Here is a 20,864-nt window from a genome sequence, read left to right as displayed (position 1 = left end):
CATGCTTTGCATGGAGAAGGTCCCAGGTTCAATCCTTAGAATGCCCAGGTAGGGCTGGGAATTGTCACCTGTCTGAAACCCTGGAGATGCCTGTCAATGTAATCAGCACTAAGCTATATGGACCTCAGTGTTCTGTCTTGGTAGAAAGCACCTTTCTACATTGGGAGCCAAGCTATGTTCCTCTGCATCTAGAAAATGCATTGTTGATCTCTTCAAAATGGTATCCACTGGGTATTATATCTGAATGAACTTCAGCAACGATATCAAGAGGTATCCATGTCTTTAATGGCACATGCCAAATACTCTAAGGCAAACATAAAGCATAGAGCTGGAGAGGAGCCAGACTATTTCAATGATTTCAATTATACTTTTGTATGTTTTATTTGCATGTGCGTCAATGGGTCTTTACTCTCCTCCTGCCACAAATACCAGTCTGGGTAGGCCAGCCAAGCAAGGGGCCCTTAGGCAGACTGTTCCCACAGTCTCAAAGTTTCAAAGAAAAATGTTTATAGAATAACAGCGGTACCTCAGGTTACATACGCTTCAGGTTACAGACTCCGCTAACCCAGAAATGGTGCTTCAGGTTAAGAACTTTGCTTCAGGATGAGAACAGAAATTGTGCTCCGGCAGCGCGGCGGCAGCAGGAGGCCCCATTTGCTAAAGTGGTGCTTCAGGTTAAAAACAGTTCCAGGTTAAGAACGGACCTCCGGAACGAATTAAGTACGTAACCAGAGGTACCACTGCCTTAGATCAAGTGCTCCCTTAGGTTCTAGTCAGGCCATTGGTTCTATCTCAGTATTGTCTATGCCGCTTGGCAGTGCTGCTTCAGGGTTCTGTATGGTGGTTTCTCTCAGCCCTACCTGGAAAAGGTTAGGGGTTGAATCTGAGAGCTTCTGCATTCAAAGGATGTACTTGGCATTGGTGCTGGAAGGTGGCACCAAATAGGGAGAGTTCTGAGAGCCAGATAGAGAGGTTGAGATGGCTACATTTGCCCCTGAGCCTGAGATTTCCCCACCCTTGGTCTACACTGACCGGAAGCAACTATCCAGGGTTTCAGCATGGACATTCCCATCCCTACCCGTAGATGCCAGGGATTGAACCTGGCAACCTTCTGAATGCAGAACAGGTGCTCTGCCACTAAACTATGACACCTGGAATGGTGGGACACCAATGTTGATTGATGAAGATACATAATCATTTCATAGCATTCCCCAGGAGGATCAGGTGATGGGGGGGGGGAGAAAAAAAAGTACCAGAAATGCCCACAAGCCATTCTGGAAGGGAAGAAAAAACACTGACAAGTTGTTAATTATTTCCCTTGCATGCTGTGAGTAATAGCATTAACGAGATCTCATGATGCATAAAAAGAAATTTGTTTGCCGCTGATTAAAGCCTCTGAGCGTCATGGGGCGTTTCCTAACTGGCACTGCTTCTGGAAAAATGGTATAAAAGCTCATGCCATCCCAGGTTCTCTCTACAGCTTCACCTGGCAAACCTTCTCATTCATCTCCAGCTCCTCCAAGAGACAGGTAAGTCATCCTTAAGGGAAGGGCTATAGCTCTGGGACAGAGCATCTGCTGTGCTGTCAGAAGGTTCCCAGATGAATGCCTGGCATCTCCAAGTAGGGATGGGAACGCCACCCTTTCTGAAACCTCAGTGAGGGCTATAGCTCAATGGTAGATCATCTGGAGCAGGGACATCATCTTAGGTTCCATTCCTACCCTAGACTATTGATGGGGATGTGCCAATGATATACTGAGGCCAGTTAATACAACTTAATGAAGCTTTTGCATAGCGTATAGCTCAATTCTTTGCCGTGTTTTCGCCACTATCCTCACTGAAACGCCTCAATAAATAGTCTGAACCTTGTATATGTTGCAAGCTTTAAGAAGAGCCTGTTGGATCAGGCCCATCTAGTTCAGCATCCTCCTGTTCTCACACAGGCCAATCAGATGCCTGTTGAAAGCCCATCCGTAAGACCCACATGCAATGGCACTCTCCCCTTCTGAAGTTTCCAGCAGCTGGTATTCAGAAGCATGCTGCTTGTAACTGGTGAGGCAGAGCATAACCATCATGGTATTGGTCGTTAGATCATCTAGCTCAGAACTCCCTGCATCAGTGTTTCAACCTTGAGTCCACAGGTGTTGCTGAACTAAAATTACGTCCCTGCCTCTTTTCCCGGTTCTTCAGATACGGCAGTCAATTTTTGATACGCCACTTCTCCCCTCACTCCATGGGAACAATTGTCAAGAATAAAATGTCCCTACTGGCCTCAAAAGACTGGCAACACCAGCTTCAGATCTAACCAGAGGGAAAATAAAGATGCTCAGTACATGTTCTGGTATATCCCTCTCTTGATATACTGTGCCACTGAGAATACATAGGGCTGTATTCCATGTTTCTCCATGTATTCCATGTTTTTCCATGTAGACCCATTTAATCAATGGACATGTCGACTCAGATTGGTAGTTGGATGCAACCCATAGTTTTCATTGCTGTTGTGAATTACAATGTTTTTTGGCTATAATATGTGCCTGCCTATGTCTTTCCAGACTCAACCATGGCTAACTGTGGACCTTCCTGCGCCGTCCCATCTTGTGCTTCCACCCCAGTCGTTGGTTTTGGATCAGCCGGCCTTGGCTGTGGTTTTGGCGGTGGCCTTGGCGGTGGATTGGGTGGTGGATTTGGCGGTGGATTTGGCTATGGTTCTGGCTATGGCTATGGCTCCGGTGCCCTGGTTGGATCCGGCGTCCCTTCTGCCAGTCTTGGTATTCTTTCTGGAGTCCAGCCTTCATGCGTCAACCAGATCCCACCAGCAGAGGTCGTCATCCAGCCACCTCCTATCGTCGTGACCCTCCCAGGACCCATCCTCTCTGCCAGTTGTGAGCCTGTGTCTGTCGGAGGCAACACCCCATGTGCTGCTGGAGGTTATGGATCCGGATTTGGCAGCGGATTTGGCGGCGGATATGGCAGAGGGCTCTATGGTGGTGCAGGTCTTCTGGGGTCTAGCTCTGGTGGTTTGGGGGGCCGTGGCCGTTATGGGTTTGTGGGGCGTAGAGGCAGCATCTGCTATACCCCCTGCTAAGCTCTCACGGTCTGTCAAGAAGGAGGAAAGAAAAAGAGATCTGTGGTGGACTATTTTGGTCTGATTTTAGATATGCTGAGCACCCAAACTCCCTAGGCAATCCCAATGGGAGCTGGGAGAGTCATCTAGAATCAGACCCATCTAGAACCTGTAGCTGTTTCCAGTTTAATTTTATCTCTTTCCCCTGCTAGTTACTATGATATTTATTTGCCTATGTCTCTTTGAAACACACCAATTCACATTGGGAAGAAAAGCACAAGATCCATTCACTATGTCTATGAAATTAGCATGCAAGTGTAAATATGTGTAATTGGGACTTAATGTAAGGAAGGTGGAAAGAATGCTCTATAAATGTAGAACCCTCTACTCTACCTCCAACCTGAAAAAAATAATTCTAAAGGAGAAGCTGTTCACTGGAATGTGTTCTTTTTGCTTTATTGTCTTCCAGTATGCTTAGTATTCACTTGAATACTTTTACTGTTTGAAATTCCCAATAAAACGTTTTCTGCATCATAGCACTGGCTTTCTGGTTTTCCCTTTATGTGGCAGCACAATCCTATATCCGTCTACCAAGAAATAAGTTCCTTTCAATACAGTTCAATGCAACTTACTCAAAAGCAAGTCGGTTCAAGGTCACAACCTTAAGAACATAACTCATATCCTCTTCAAACTTCAAATTTGGATTTGAGGAACATTTAATGAACATTCCATTCATTTTTTGGATTCTGTAGATCAAATTGATTTACTGATACCAAATAACTATAAAAATTGACCACTGTTTTTTAAGTCTCAAAGGATTTAACCAATTGTTCTAATACCTCTGTTGTCTTTGATGCTGGAAGTCTGCCAAAGGCCTGATAGACATAGCTGTCAACTTTTCCCTTTTCTTGCAAGGAATCCTATTCAGAAGAAGGGAATTTCTCTTTTAAAAAGGGAAACGTTGACAGCTGTGCTGAGAGAAGAGCAATAGAAGAGAAGATATGGCAGAGGGCTCATTTGTGGTGTAGATACTCTGTTTTTTGTGTGCGTTTTTTAAAAATACAATTTATTGATTTTATAATGACACAAAAAAGAAAGACACACACTACAAACATATCATAAATTTTAACTCAATTGACTTCCCTCCATTTCCCCTCTTGGTTCCATTGTTATATGCTTATTCATGCATGTCCGTTAAACTTTATACAGTGGTAATAATAATAATAATAATAATAATAATAATAATAATAATAATAATAATTTTTATTTATACCCCGCCCTCCCCAGCCAAGGCTGGGCTCAGGGCGGCTAACAAGCAATAATAAACAAGTTGAATGAATACAACTTAAAAACAAGATTAAAATACAACATTAAAATATAGAAACATTAAAATATTAATGTTTTATTAATGGTACCTTGGGTTACAAACGCTTCATGTTACAAACACTTTGAGTTACAAAGTCCACCACCCCAGAAGTAGTACCTCGGGTTGAGAACTTTGCTGATGGCGCAGCAGCAGCGGGAGGCGCCATTAGCTAAAGTGGTACCTCAGGTTAAGAACGGTTTCAGGTTAAGAATGGACCTCCAGAACGAATTAAGTTCGTAACCCAAGGTACCACTGTATTCTTAACAGTCCAATGTTAAAACCTTACTCATCTTAATACAAGTGATTTTTGTAAGTTTTACTAATGTGGAAGTCTATACACAACACTTGAAAAATATGCATTAAACATTTCTCTTTTTAAATATCATGGCTTCTGGTTTTTTTAACAAAAAATCATTTTCAACATTGTCTTCAAGTCTTTATATGTCATGTCCCAGGCCTTTTTGATAACTTTACACTATCACCACATAGAGTAGCCTTTCATACAATTTGCCCTCCCTTCCTGTTTCATCTTCATCACAGTCAAAGCCTCCCAAATTTATTCACACGGGATGCCAGTTTTATCTTGGACCACCCTTACTTATCCTTGCATTTTCCTCGAACCTCATTCCTCTACTATTCCCACCTTAGTGGTTTTTACATTCCCCTCTTTAAATTGTCCCACTGCCTCTGAAAGTAAATCGGGGTTTTTTTCAAATTTGAGAAACTGCATTATCAACATTTTCCTTCTTCTGCCATTTCTAATCTGGTATTGGGGGGGGGGGATTCTCTCCCTGTTTCCCAGCTTCCTCTACATGGTTAAATTTCAAAACAAAGAGTCCTTTCCACCAAGGAAAGTGTTATTTTTAACTTTATCAGTACTTGGTCAAAGTCATTTTGCTATACAGTGGTACCTTGGGTTACATACGCTTCAGGTTACATATGCTTCAGGTTACATATGCTTCAGGTTACAGACTCCGCTAACCCAGAAAGAGTGCTTCAGGTTAAGGACTTTGCTTCAGGATGAGAACAGAAATCGTGCTCCGGCGGCACGGCAGCAGCAGGAGGCCCCATTAGCTAAAGTGGTCTTCAGGTTAAGAAAAGTTTCAGGTTAAGAACGGACCTTCGGAACGAATTAAGTACTTAACCCGAGGTACCACTGTATTCAGTAGAGAAAACCAGTACAGTGGTACCTCAGGTTAAGAACTTAATTCATTCTGGAGGTCCATTCTTAACCTGAAACTGTTCTTAACCTGAGGTACCACTTTAGCTAATGGGGCCTCCTGCTGCCACCGCACAATTTCTGTTCTCATCCTGAAGCAAAGTTCTTAACCTGAGGTACTATTTCTGGGTTAGCGGAGTCTGTAACCTAAAGCGTCTGTAACCTGAAACGTCTGTAACCCGAGGTACCACTGTACTTCTAACCTCTTCCCTCCCCTCCTCCCACATTGCTCACAGATACAAAATTTAACAATTATATATTCAAATCTTAACATTCCTTCACACCAAAGTAATTTTTAGTATCCAATATAAATAAAACTGATTTTTATTTTAAATCCGATTTAGTCCAATATTAGCTATGGGTATTATAGTCCTCTTCTTTCAATCTTGATTTTTAACCAGCTGATGCCTTTTAATAAAATAAGTCCACAATTCTAACTCCATTAGGTTTGGTATCTTCAGTGACTCTGAAAAGCCCAGAAACTCTTTTCCAAAGGTAAAAAAAATTCAGAGAGTCAGTCCTGTCTTTCTTCCAGAGAAGAAAATTATAGTATTCTTCCATTAAATAACATTGTAATCCTTCTCAGGTTTAACCTCCATTTTCAGTCAAGTTCATTAGCGCCATAAGATAAGTTCAGATTCAAATTGAATTCAAGTCAAGTTTGCTTTTTTTAAAAAATGAGATTGATATAAACCAGCCTTTCTCAACCAGTGGGTCCCCAGACGTTGTTGAACTACAACTCCCATCACCCCTAGCTAGCAAGGCCAGAGCTCAGGGATGATGGGAGTTGTAGTCCAACAACATCTGGGGACCCACAGGTTGAAACGAAAGCTGTGTAAAACCTTTTAGTCCTTATTGTTCATTAGTTAACTTGTCTTCCAAAGTAAACTTCATCAGCACTTCACTTGTATGGATTCGTGCTCGAAGACCCCAAAAGGGAAGTAGATTTCCTTTTTCCCCTCCCGCTTTGCTGAATTAAATTAGTCAAATTAAACTAATCATCCTCCTCACCTTTCAATCAGCTCAATGTACTGAAAAGGTAACCGCTCGTGGCTGGATCAGAGGCTTTGCTCTATGGAGCTGCTTTGGTGCCTGGCTCGGCTCTCCCCCCCCCCCCAACGCACTTTTCAGTACAGTGGCAGGGACAGACTATGCCAATGTGCCATCAGTGAGCAGCAGGACCCTGAGACACCCCAATACTCCTCTTGGAGCTTTTTGGGGAGGTGCATCGCCCTTGCACTCTTCTACTCTTCTACACATTAAACAATAATTTAATATACAGTGGTACCTTGGTTTGCATACGTCTTGGTTTGCATACATTTTGGATTATTAACATTTCAAACCCAGAAGTGTGTGTCCCAGTTTGCAACCTTTTTTTGGATTACAGCCCATTTTTTTTGGATTACGAACAGATTTTTTTTGGAGGCCCCATTGGCGAAAGCGCGCCTTGGGTTACCACCTGTTTTGGTTTACAAATGGACCACCGGAATGGATTATGGTTGTAAACCAAGGTACCACTTTTTAGCTAGATTTACAGGTGTGCATAGCTCTAGCAAACTCTGTCCAAAGTAGTGAAATGCTACAGACTCGCATTGAGGTTCTATACGACTAAATAACATGTTTTCTGGAAAGGAGTTTAGGTGAGTGATGCTGTGGAAAAGAGTGCTGGGGAGGACTAGTACAATGTTATGCCAAAGCCACTTCCGACCTCGGGAGGCGGTGGTGTTGTGGGCTCACGCCTCCAACACGCACGCGGAGGCTGGCTTCCAGCCCCGCATGATCTGGGGAATCCTCTGCCTCATCATTGCCTGGCCAGCCAATTGGCTGGCTCAGGGGGTGTGGCTTGCCACATTTAAGGCAAGCGTGGCAGAGGATCTCCCTCTTTGGCTGCTCAGCTGGGGTGATTTCCCACCCTCCTGCCCTTCATGGTTTCTTCTTTGACCTTGCTATGGACTTCGGTTGGTCGCTGTTAAGGGGCCTGGTAGGAATTTTTCCACTTGGCAAACTGGCACCAGCCATTTGGTTTTTTTGCCTACCTCGTAGTAAATCGTCACAACTTCTTCGGTTTTGGCGGTTAGGCATTGGTAGGGGTATTGTTATGTAGATGTGTTGGGGGGGAGGAGTGCCATCACCTCCCCCAAATATTGAAGGGTAGTCAGGTAAAGGATTCCGGGGGGCGTGGCCTTGTCCGAAGCCTATGGAGGTGAGGGCCTAAGACCCCAGGGAAGCTCTTAGTTTATGTGCATCAGCAGGGCTCCCCCTGCTGGTGTTAACCCTTCCCAGTCTTCTAGCAATCAGGCTGAAGCCGGATAGTCGGATAGGACCAATGCCTAAGCCAATACCGCTCATCACCTGTAACCAATAAAGTTGTGGCCAATTTTTGCCCATTAACCTAATATAGTTGTGTCACGTGTCTTTATTCCTTCTGGTGGGAGGCGGGAACTCGCCACGCGATCTAGAAAGACAATACCAAGGCTCCAAAAAGACTCATATACGGCCCCATATATTGTTGCGTATATATTTACCATTGACTCTATTTGATATCTTATAGCTAATGTTGCTTTTTATGCTCCCGCTACCCCAGGCAGCAGCTGGTGGTTCTACAGCAGCAGTCCAGCTGACCATTCATGGGTCATACACAACTAATTTAAACTCAGAGTATACCCATTTAAAGTTCTGACCATAAAACTGCCATACGCCATCATTCTCATGGGCTTGAATAATATTGGAGTCTACTCTAGCGGAGGTGTTCATGTATCATGTGCTTCTGACCATTCTATCAGCAAAAACACTTCTACTTGCTACCTGGAATGATTCCACACTCTCCACCAACCTCCACATGGTATTATGGGGGTTCTCCTGACCCTCCAGAGAAGATATGAAGGACGTGCAGTTATGAGTGGGCACAGGAGAGGGAGAAAGGCCTGTTGCACTAGGGGGAGTCCCAGAGCTGATTTCTGCTGGAATGCTGGGTTGTTAGAATCCAGTCCTATGATCTTAGAAGAAAACCCAAAAACCAGTGCTATGATGCAGTGTAAATTTTATTAGGAATGTAGAAGACAGCATTTCAGTGAACAACAAGCAGGTTTGAACAGGGCAAAATGCAAAAAGCTCATGCGATTGAACAGCTTATTTGTTTCTGAGAGAGGTGATGTATTTAAATAATATTATTGCTCCTCTCCTTTACAGAAGGTCCTCAGTTACCTGGAAGTTCCGGTGCAACTGAGGTGCTAATTTCCTTGACAGAGAGAATAATTCCTGTGCTCTTTACTCTGCCATAGGAACATGTGCCTTGAAGAGCTCTAGGCAAATAAATAAACAAACATCGGAGAGGAATATAAATAGTGGGTGCAAGTTTAGATAGCAAAGAAATGCATGAAAGATCTAGCTGGGCCTGATTCCCAGGGGTGCTGAACCCCAGCTCCCATTGGGACTGACTGGGATTGGGGTGCTCATCATAGCTAAACTCAGGTGTAGCTATTCTGCTGTTTATCTGGGTCTGTCTTCTTCTCGCTAGCTGATAGTCCATGTGAACTTAGCAGGGGGTGTAACAGATGCTTCCTCTGTCTCCAACGAATCCATAGCGACTCCCAAGTCCAAAACGAGATCCTCTAAGACCACCAGCTCCAAGAGCACCGGCTCCAAGAGAACCAGCTCCGAGGAACCCACTGCCCAAACCACCAGGGGAGCATGGAGCATTTCCTCCTACGGCCACGGGCTCACAGCTAGCAGAGAGGATGGGTCCTGGGATGGTCACAACGGAGGCAGGTGGCTGGATCAAGACCTCTGCTGGTGGGATCTGGTTGATGCATGAAGGGGCGACACCAGAAAGAATACCAAGACTAGCAGAAGGGATGCCGGATCCCACCAGGGCACCGGAGCCATAGCCATAGGTGTCACCAAGGCCAAGGCCACCAAGGCCACCAAGGCCTCCAAGACCTGCTGATCCAAAACCGACGACTGGGGTGGAAGCGCAAGATGGGACAGCACAGGATGGTCCACAGTTTGCCATGGCTGAGTGTTGGAGGTGAGTCTACAAGGACACAGGAAGGAGCAGAAACAATACTATAGATAAGAAGTGCTACAATGCATTAAAGCCTTAGTTAGGTTACCCAATGGCCCATCTAGTCCAACATTCTCACTGTGGTCTTCCTGATGGGAGCCTTGTAAGTAGAACACAAGCAGAAGAGCACCCACCTCCCTCCGTTATTCTGAAGCATTACTGCTTTTGGCCATGGATGGCAAAGCAAAGGTGTCATGCCTAGTAGCCATTGAAGGTCTCATGGAAGCAATGTCCACAGTCATGGAAACAATGTCCATACAATCTGTGGGAACAATTTAAGATAATCTTTGCTGGATAAACCAAATTCCCATTTGGTGCAGTTTCTGGCTTTCATGTTGGCGAAACAGATGCCTGTCCCAACAGTGCAAGGAATGCAAGGATTGGAGGAGTGGCAGGGATGGATGCGGGGAGAGACAGCCTAACCATGAGCGTCTGCCTGTTTACTGTGTACCAGGGATAAGGAACTGCATCCATCTATTCTAGTTGTTCCTGGAGAACAGCTCCATCATCCGTGACCATCATGTCTGCTGAGTGGGGCTGACACGAGTTGCAGCCCAATAATATGTGGAGGGCCACAGCCTCAACCAAAGAGTAAGGCTGCATCTGACAAATATCTTCATGTCGGAATTCAACTTCCATTTTGCAAGAAACACCCATTCTGTGGATTGAACTAGCTCAAAGAATCACCATGCCATGCATATTTTTAAAAGCGAAACAGAGAGGAAGAGATGGATGGAGACAGATATATCTTAGAAAAGAGACAAATGGTATTCCAAAAACCCCTTCTGGAGTCATCCCTCTTACCTGCCTTTCCAAGCAATAGAAAGCTGAGAGATGTCGGAAGCTCTGGTGGAACTGATGGAAAAGCTCTCCAAGCCATGAGTTTATATACTCTCAGCCTCACTGGTCTGTGGTTTCAGGACACAGTGGTGGTTTTCTTTTTTTCTTCCCCTGTTGTCCTAATTAGCTGCCGGCAAATTGCCTCATCAGCATCACACACCAGATTACTTTAATAATAGCCGTGAAGAGTTGGAGCAATTTGTCTTTAATGAAGCTGTTGTTAGATTCTCACAGTAACTGCACTGCACATTCCAACATATTGATCTTCCTTCTCCCCTCACTGAGATAATGTTCCACCAGCTTCATTTCAGATCAAATAAAGCAGGGAAACTTTGCAAAGAGGCCATGTGGAGGCATCACTGAACACAAGCCACTCATCATCATAACCCAGGAAGAGCCTGGCTGGATTAGGCCATAAACCAAAGGCCCACCTAGCCCCACATCCAGCTCCATACTTGCCCCTCCGGAGAGGGGCTGCTTAAAATGGGGGCCGCTTTAGCACCCGTTGCTGCTGGCACCAACAAAGCCCAGCCCCCTTCCTCCTCTAGGCAGGGCGGGGAGAAGCCAGGAGGAGGGAAGGTGGAGCCGCCACCACTGCCGCCATGTGAGGGAGAGAGAAAGAATGTGCGTGCTGGTGATCCACATGGCGATTCCTGGGCCGTCCATGGCCCAGATCCAGAAGGCAATTGGGCCTGATCCAGCCCATGGACCTTAGTTTGCCTACCCATGGTGTAGACAATACTGTATAGACAATACAATAGTATGGTTTGATATAAGGCAGTTTCCAAGGCTCTGAGCTTTTGCTGAACCCTGCTTTCAAGCTAAACATTTGAGGCAGGTTCCTAGCCCACAGTTTTATTAATTCCCATATTTGTAACTGACAGAGACTGAAACTGAGAATGATTCAACCTGCCGCTGCATCTTGCATGGCTAAGCACCCCGTACCTTTCTTTGAGGTTTCCTAGAACAACAAATCAAACAAAAACAAACACAGGATATTTGCTTCCTCAGAAGCTTGGCATTTTTTCGGAGCCATTTTCCAAGATCAAAGTGCCCATCAAAGCAAACTTCTCTCATAGACTGTTCATGCCAAGAACTAAATGCCAGGCTGAGATTTAATAAGAACATGGCTGCAAGCCGAAGCTCCTGTTATGGAGTCCCGACACTCCACCATCTTTTCTAGTGACAGGTCGGATATTACATATTACACAATAAAGACCTAATCTCTCAGAAGTGTCCACGTAGCAAATTTGTGGAGTTTAATGAACACTTCAGCCCAGCTTCTCATAACAACATGGCCCATCTAGTCCAGCGGCCTGTTCTCACAGATGTCCCCTTTGAGATAAAAGTAAAGGTAAAGGGACCCCCTGACCATTAGGTCCAGTCGTGACCGGCTCTGGGGTTGCGGTGCTCATCTCACTTTATTGGCCGAGGGAGCCGGTGTACAGCTTCCAGGTCATGTGGCCAGCATGACTAAGCCCCTTCTGGCGAACCAGAGCAGCACATGGAAACGCCGTTTACCTTCCCGCCAGAGCGGTACGTATTTATCTACTTGCACTTTGACGTGCTTTCAAACCGCTAGGTTGGCAGGAGCAGGGACCGAGCAACGGGAGCTCACCCCATCACAGGGATTCGAACCACCGACCTTCTGATCGGCAAGTCCTAGGCTCTGTGGTTTAACCCACAGCGCCACCCGCTCTCTCGTAAAGGAAGAGATATATTCACAATTGTATTTGAATATCTCAAAAAGTATATTGTTGAGCTGTGGAAAAGGGGGCAAGCAAAATGATCAGGGGACTGGAACAATTTTCCATAGTTACATTGCTTGCCACTCTTTAGTTTAGAACAGGCATAGGCAAACTCGGCGCCCTCCAGATGTTTTGGGACTACAACTCCCACCATCCCTAGCTAACAGGACCAGTGGTCAGGGATGATGGGAGTTGTAGTCCCAAAACATCTGGAGGGCCGAGTCTGCCTAAGCCTGGTTTACAACAAGTAACTGAATGAAATAATTTTGTGGAGTGATGACAGAGTGGATAGAGAGGAGCTTTTCTTCGCAACCACACTCACAGCACTATGATACCACATAGTCATTGCTCCCCCCAAAGAATTCTGGGAGCTGTAGTTTCCCAGGGGTGCTGAGAGTTGCTAGGAGATCCCCTATTCCACTTCCAGAGCTCAAATGACCTATGTTCCATGAGGAGAGGAATTTTTAAAGAAAAATCAATTTTGTTAAACGTTTTCAGCTTATAATACAATAAAAACCAAACAAAGGTAATTTCTAAAGAGAGCAAAATAAGAAAAAGAAAAAGAGGGAGGAGGAGGAAAAAAAGAAACGCACCTACACAAACACAAAATTTTATATTTTATCAACCTTCTGTCTTAATCTTCAATTCACAGAGATCCATGTCTTCCCACTTGGGACAGCTCCCATCTTTCTCAGCCTCACACCCTGAGAAAAACCACCCCATTCTGTCTCTCCTACAGATCTGAAGAGGGATTGATTGTGAAACCACCCTGAAAGGTGTAGCTTTGAATTAAGTAAAGGATGATTGAAATAGGAATATAGGAAGCTGCATTGTGCTGAGTCAGACCGTTGGTCCATCCAGTTCAGTGTTGTTTACACTGACTGGCAGTGTCTCTCCAAGTCTTCAGACAGGAAACCTTTCCCAGCCCTACTTGGAGGTGCCAGGAATTGGGAACTCTTGAATGCAAGGCAGATACTCAACCACCCTTGAGACAGAGGGTGGTTGAGAGGGTGAGACTGAGACAATGTGCCTTAAGGGACCTACAGGGCTCCAGTCCCAGATTACCAAACAGATGGATATTGGTTGATGGACAGAGTTGCATGACATTCAACAAACTTGGGTCTGATCTGTCTAGTCTAAAAATGCCCTTAATCTCAAATTACAGTGCTAGCTTGAGGTCTCACACACTAGTACATTACAATTCTCCTGAAGAATTGATATAGCTCCTCCATTTTCAAGAACAGTGTATGAGCTATTCCTGGAAAAGACTTCATTGGGTTTTTTTACTGGGAATAGCTAGTACACTGCTCTTGAAAATGGAGGAGCTATATAGATTATTGCTTCTGTGCCCTACTCAGAAGATTCACAGAAGGATCTTGTTGTCCAAAACTAGTCAGACTTTGTGTTTGATCAATAGGGATCTTACTGTATTCTTATATGTGGTGCTACAGAAACAGCAGCCAGTAGGTTTATATTAGACCTGATCTATACAAAATGAGGCCCAAATGTGTGTGAGAGTGTGACCAGTGGCCCCGCAAATGTCACTGGATGCAGAGTGTGGGTGGGTTAACTGTAGATGTCTGTGGATGGTCGACTGTTGATGACTGTGGGTGCTTGAGTGAAGGTTGACTGTGAGTTGACTGTGGAAGTAGACTGTAGGTGGACACTGAATCTTTCGGAGGGATGAAGCCCAAGGTGAGAAATAAGAACACATAGGAACTGTTTCAGTTAATAATAAAATAATAAGAATATTTTTTTATTTACACCCCGCCCTTCCCGGTTCAGAAAACTGGGCTCAGGGCGGCTAACAACAAATTTAAAACACTTAATTGTAAAAGCAGCATAAAATACAGTATAAAAACACGAATAACAATAAAATTCAAAGTTCAGAAATCAATTTGGGGGAAATCCATCTAATAAGCATTAGATAGTCACCAGGGCTAGCTGGCTGAATTGGTCCTACTTGGGCCAGCGAGGAGGCCAGGGGAGAATTAGCTGTGGGGTCTCAGAGCGGGTGATCTTCATAAAAGGGGAGGGGGAGGGAAGAGAAGGGAAATAAAAGATCAGACTGAATTCAAATTAAAGGCCAGGCGAAATAGCTCTGTCTTACAGGCCCTGCGGAAGGAGGTTAAATCCTGCAGGGCCCTAGTCTCATGGGACAGAGCATTCCACCAGGTCGGAGCCATCACTGAAAAGGCCCTGGCCCTGGTGGAGGACCTCTAAACTATGATTATTCATGGACCTTAAGGTCCTCTGCAGGGTATACCAGGAGAGGCGGTCCCATAAATACGAGGGCCCTAAGCCACAAAGTTAAAACAGGGGCAAGGAATCTATGGGACTCACCTGATGTTGTTGCACTCTAACTCCTATCAGCCCTAGCCGGCACTACCAATTATTGGGAATGATGGGAGTTTTAGTTTCAGATCCTTTTTTTCTTTCATTTTATTCAGATTAGCTTGGTTTTTGTTGTATTATGTTGAAAAGTTTCAATAAAAATTCTTTAAAAAACAACACAAAATCAACAGCTCAAAATCCTATGCATGTTTTCTCACAAATAAGTCCCACTAAGACCAACAGTCGTCAGTGTGGGGCATCAAGTCACTAGGCATGATACTAAAATATTAATGAAAATTCCCAGAGAGAAGACAGAGAGAACTTGAAAAGACGATCTGAGTAATTTATTGTAATAAGCTGAGGACAGCAGAGTCCTTGGCCCTGACACCACTGGGATTATTAAAGTAATTATGCACATGATGAAACCAGCAGATTTTGAGGGCGGATCTTGAGAGCAAAGAGATGTCATTGAGCAGGGATGCCACAGACACAGTATAAAAGGCCCTCACCTGCCCAGAGTCCTCCAACAGCTTCACTGATCAGCTTCTCTTGCCTTTTCATTTCTCAAAGGAACAGGTAAGCTTCACTTGTCCAGGTCATCTTGGTAGCTTTGACCACTTCGAATTACAGGAGCTAAGATTTGGGTAGAATGTAAAGCAGCTCAGCAATGCAACCAATGAGCCAGCTCATGTTGGCTATGTTCTTTGGTTATGTTCCATGTGCCAAAGGCAGTGGTGCTTCTGAATAACACTGGAGTGGCAAGAAACTTCAGGAAGAGAGTTTGCTGTTGCATTCAGGTCCTGCTTGAGAGTTTCTCAAAGTCATCTGGCTGGCCACCGTGATGACAGGATGAAGGACTAGATGGGCCAGCAATATCTGAAGGACCACATCTTCTCCATACATTACTTATAGGAACTCTCACCTCTCTACATCGAAGGGTTGTCATCTCTGCTTTTAATAAAGTACTGATGTGTTTCTTCTTTTAGGATTATAAATGCACATTTTGATGACATTTAAACATATTTTCTGTATTGTGATGGTGGTGGGGCTACATATCTCCCCAAACTCCTGAACATTGCAGCACTTCTTGTCTACAATTTTGCTTCTGCTTCCTCTTATGCCCTTGCAGACTCATCCCCATCACTCAGCCATGGCAAACTGTGGACCATCCTGTGCTGTCCCATCCTGCGCTTCCACCCCAGTCGTCGGTTTTGGATCAGCAGGTCTTGGTGGCCTTGGTGGCCTTGGCCTTGGCAACACCTACGGCTATGGCTCTGGTGCCCTGGTTGGATCTGGCATCCCTTCTGCTAGTCTTGGTATTCTTTCTGGTGTCGCCCCTTCATGCATCAACCAGATCCCACCAGCAGAGGTCGTGATCCAGCCACCCGCCTCTGTCGTGACCATCCCAGGACCCATCCTCTCTGCTAGCTGTGAGCCCGTGGCCGTGGGAGGATACGCTCCATGCTCCCCTGGTGGTTTGGGCAGTGGGTTCCTCGGAGCTGGTTCTCTTGGAGCCGGTGCTCTTGGAGCTGGTGGTCTTAGAGGATCTCGTTTTGGACTTGGGAGTCGCTATGGATTCGTTGGAGACAGAGGAAGCATCTGTTACACCCCCTGCTAAGTTCACATGGACTATCAACTAGCGAGAAGAAGACAGACCCAGATAAACAGCAGAATAGCTACACCTGAGTTTAGCTATGATGAGCACCCTAATCCTAGTCAGTCCCAATAGGAGCTGTGGGAATGTTCAGCATCCCTGGGAATCAGGCCCAGCTAAATCTTTCATGCATCTCTTTCTAAACTTGCTCCACTGTGTCCCACTATTTATGCTCCTCTCTGATGTTTATTTATTTATTTGCCTATGGCTCTTCAAGGCATATGTTCCTATAGCAGAGTAAAGAGCACAGGAATTATTCTCTCTGTTGATGAAATTAACACACTCATTTGCACCGGATCTTCTGGGTAACTGGGGACCTCCTGTAAAGGAGCGGAGCAATTATGTTCTTTAAATACATCGCCTCTCTCAGAAACAAATACGTTGTTCAATCACATGAGCTTTTTGCATTTTGCCCTGTTCAAACCTGCTTGTTGTTCACTGAAATGCTGTCTTCTACATTCCTAATAAAATTTACACTGCATCATAGCACTGGTTTTTGGGTTTTCTTCTAAGATCATAGGACTGGATTCAAACAACCCAGCATTCCAGCAGAAATCAGCACTGGGACTCCCACTAGTGCAACAGGCCTTTCTCCCTCTCCTGTGCCCACTCATAACTGCACATCCTTCATATCTTCTCTGGAGGGTCAGGAGAACCCCCATAGTACCATGTGGAGGTTGGTGGAGAGTGTGGAATCATTCCAGGTAGCAAGTAGAAGTGTTTTTGCTGATAGAATGGTCAGAAGCACATGATACATGAACACCTCCGCTAGAGTAGACTCCAATATTATTCAAGCCCATGAGAATGATGGCGTATGGCAGTTTTATGGTCAGAACTTTAAATGGGTATACTCTGAGTTTAAATTAGTTGTGTATGACCCACGAATGGTCAGCTGGACTGCTGCTGTAGAACCACCAGCTGCTGCCTGGAGTAGCTTGGGAGCATAAAAAGCAACATTAGGTATAAGAAATCAAATAGAGTCAATGGTAAATATATACACAACAATATATGGTCCCATGAGTCTTTTTGGAGCCTAGGTATTGTCTTTCTAGATTAGCATAACATTGTACTAGTCCCCCCTCCCCAGCGCTCTTTTCCACAGCATCACTCACCTAAACTCCTATTATACCTTTCCAGAAAACATATGTTATTTAGTCGTATAGAACCTCAGTGTGAGTCTGTAGCATTTCACTACTTTGGACATATTTTGCTAGAGCTATGCACACCTGTAAACCTATCTAATATATTAAATTATTGCTTAATGTGAGAAGAACCCCATTCTGGCTAATGGCTCATCTAGGCTGTCTTACAGATATTTGTTCTTATTTAGTCATTTAGTCGCGTCCGACTCTTAGTGACCCCATGGACCAGAGCACTCCAAGCACTCCTGTCTTCCACTGCCTCCTGCAATTTGGTCAAACTCATGCTGGTAGCTTCCAGAACACTGTCCAACCATCTCGTCCTCTGTCGTCCCCTTCTCCTTGTGCCCTCCATCTTTCCCAACATTCTATGAAGACTTGCAACACCTTCTAGAAATGACACCAAATAAGGATGTTCTTCTCATTATAGGGGATTGGAATGCTAAAGTAGGGAGTCAAGAGATAAATGGAACAACTGGCAAGTTTGGCCTTGGAGTTCAAAACGAGGCAGGGCAAAGGCTTACAGATATAACAGTGTCCTATTAGATATTGCCCCAGAGGTCCACTGTTGAGGAATGAACTCAGTTCAATGGTTGCTTTTGCTCCTAAGGTCTTTACATTTGTAGAGACTTTAACAAAGAGCCTTATGATGGTGGGTGGAATACTCTGCATTTTTAGCACCTTCTCTTAAAAATTATGTTTGAGAACATAATACTGGCGTGAAATTGTAAAACCAATCACGTTAGTTAAAAATTACTGTGTTTTGAATCTTGCCAAGTGTTTAAAAAACATAAACAGCAGATGGTAAAAAGTACACAAGACTGTGGTCTTATATGATTTTCATTTAACTGCTTCCAAACGTTTCCATGCTCGTAAGCAATTTCAAACTGTGATAATCTCAAGTCAGTCTTTAAAGTAATTCATGTATGACTACAGGGTAACAATGAAGGGGACTGGGTAGGAATGGCAGAAAACAGCATGCAAGTTTGTTTCAGACATATTGCAGAATTTACCGTGATTTTGACCTGGACAATAGTCCTTTTCTTCTTAATTTCAGTGTTCAGATAGGCAATGCACATTAGGCGAAGGATCTGAGCATCTTCTTCCAAGTGACGTCAGCATGCCACAGGGCATACCAACGTCATGTATGCATGCCAGGGTGATGTTGGCATGCCCGGCCACCCAATGTTGCGGGGGCAAGGCAGTGCACCTGCCCGCCATCATTTTCCCTAGGAAAAGAGCTCTACTTATATGACTCCACAAACCAGAGCTCTTAGAACCATCACTGTCAACTGTTGTGTGTGAAACATTCATACAGCCAGAAGACTTGGTTTTAATTGGTGACAGCTTTGCTAGGGCTCTGCCACCTGGGCACTTGTCATAGCCAGCAGCTGCAACAGCAAATATAGAGTTTCCATTTCTGCATGGGAGAGAGGCTGTCTTTGCCACCTTATGTTTGGCTCTCGTGTTTCGCTTCATTGAAATTGTTCACAATACTGCTGTAAGTGCTTTGGGTCACAAAGGCCAATGATGCAGGGAGGAGAGATGGAGAGACAGCAGAAGTTGGTGGTGTCTGTTGTTGTCTCAGGAAAACATCTGCACTGAGGGGTTGCAGGGACAGTTTATAAAGGTTGTCAGTAGAGCCGACTGCTTTGTGAATTGACACCAAGTCCCCCATAGTGTTGCTGGTGAATCGTTCTCTGTGGAGTATGGTGGTTATAGGGTTAACCTCCAGTGATGTCCTAGATCTGGGGGGAGGAGCTTTTACATGAAGCTGTGCAGTCACAGGTCTTTGTCTGTGTGTTACTTTCAGTTTAGGCTGAAATGCTGAGAGACACAGAGCTTGCTTTTGTGCTCTGGCACTGAGAGAATGTCTCCAAGCTCTGACGGTTTTTGTGAACTGATTTATGGTTGTAAATAAACGCTTCAGGAGATAGAAGAAACAGTCTCTGGACTTTTTTACTCCTCCTTCTCACATGGAAGGCAACCGCTGCAACTCTGCATCTGCCTAGGTCGTTTTCCACAGAGTTTGGCTCAGGGGAAACGTGCTGGACGGCAGTTTTTCGCAAGATTCTCTCCTTCTGAGCTGCTGGTATTGCACATCTTCTGACCAGAACCACTGGAGAAAAACTTTGCTAGTGTAGATGGCCTGTAATCCATCAGCTTCATATGAATACCTTTTATTTTCAGGAGGTTTCATGGTTTGAATCCATTTGGGAACATATGCTGAGAAGACAGCTGGGACGAAAGGACATGCAGAGAAGGCCCCGTTCTCATGTTGCCACACTCCGGACCTCTCAAGGAGGAGGCACACAAAGGAGGGTCTCAGAAGATGATCTCAGGGTCCACGTAGGTTCATATAGAAAGAGGTGGTCCTTGGGATATTGTGATCCTGAGCCATTTAAGGCTTTATAGGTCAAAACCAGCATTTTGAATTGGACCCGGAAATTAACTGGTAGCCAGTGCAGGATCAGTGCAATATGCTCAAACCATCTTGCTCCGGTGAGCAACCTGGCCACTGAATTCTGCACCAGCTGAAGTTTCCAAACCATCTTCAGAGGCAGCCCTACGTATAACGCATTGCAGTAATCTAACCTTGAGGTTACTAGAGCATAGACAACAGTAGTTAGGCTACTGTTAGTGGTGTAGCTGGACCACCAACCAAAGCTGATGGAAGGCACTCTGGGCCACTGAGGCCACCTGAGCCTTGAGCGACAGCAAAGGATCTAGGTGTACCCCCCAAGCAATGAACCTGCTCCTTCAGAGGAACTAGAACTCCATCAAGAGCAGGCGATCTCCCACCCATCTATTCTAGGGAACCACCCACCAACAGTGGCTCAGTCTTATCTGGATTGAGCTTCAGTTTGCTGGGTCTCATTCAGTCTATTACTGAAGGAAGACACTGCTCCAGCACTTCCACTGCCTCCCCTGCAGATGTAAAGGAGAAGTAGAGCTGAGTGTCATCAGCAAACTGCTGACAACGTACTCCAAACCTCCGGATATCCCCACCCAGCAGTTTCATGTAGATGCTAAACAACGTGGGGGAAAGGATTGAGCCCTGTGGAACCCCACATTGAAGGTTCCATGAGGCTGAAAAACATTCCCCAAGTAACACCCTCTGGGAATGACCATCCAAGTAGGCCTGGAACCAGCACAAAGCGGTGTCACCAACCCCTAGTTCAGAGAGTTGCTCCAGAAGATTACCATGGTCAATGGTATCGAAAGCTGCTGAGAGGTCGAGAAGTACTAACAGGGACATGTTTCCTTTCTCTCGCTCTCTTTTATCTTCCTGCCCAGTTGAGAAAACAGGGTCCAGATGCATTGGCCAGTGACATGTTGGGGCAAAACCATGGTTGTCATGGCAGCCATGAAGTCCTGAGCCATGCCAACCTGGGCATGGTTGTTGAAGTGCCCCAGAACCAGCAGTCTAGGCCTCC

The 20,864-nt window shown here is 45.0% G+C and overlaps 3 long non-coding RNA genes across 3 annotated transcripts; 2 read left to right on the top strand and 1 right to left on the bottom strand.

Moving 5' to 3' along the window:
* Positions 1-1,400: 1,400 nt before the first annotated feature.
* LOC308465134 lies at positions 1,401-3,600 on the top strand. The gene is made up of 2 exons (XR_013980269.1): positions 1,401-1,529; positions 2,553-3,600. It is a non-coding gene; the product is annotated as an uncharacterized lncRNA (long non-coding RNA).
* Positions 3,601-8,672: 5,072 nt separating this feature from the next.
* LOC308465147 lies at positions 8,673-10,663 on the bottom strand. The gene is made up of 2 exons (XR_013980281.1): positions 10,517-10,663; positions 8,673-9,682 (listed from the first exon to the last, which is right to left on the bottom strand). It is a non-coding gene; the product is annotated as an uncharacterized lncRNA (long non-coding RNA).
* A 4,506-nt stretch (positions 10,664-15,169) lies between these two features.
* On the top strand, positions 15,170-16,774 carry LOC308465225. Its single transcript, XR_013980370.1, has 2 exons — positions 15,170-15,210; positions 15,764-16,774. It is a non-coding gene; the product is annotated as an uncharacterized lncRNA (long non-coding RNA).
* Positions 16,775-20,864: the final 4,090 nt, after the last annotated feature.

The sequence above is a fragment of the Podarcis pityusensis genome (assembly GCF_964106645.2).
Source record: "Podarcis pityusensis genome assembly, chromosome: 16".
Classification (NCBI taxonomy): domain Eukaryota; kingdom Metazoa; phylum Chordata; class Lepidosauria; order Squamata; family Lacertidae; genus Podarcis; species Podarcis pityusensis.
Note: the sequence above shows the minus strand (reverse complement) of the source record. Positions and strands in the feature narration are given on the sequence as shown.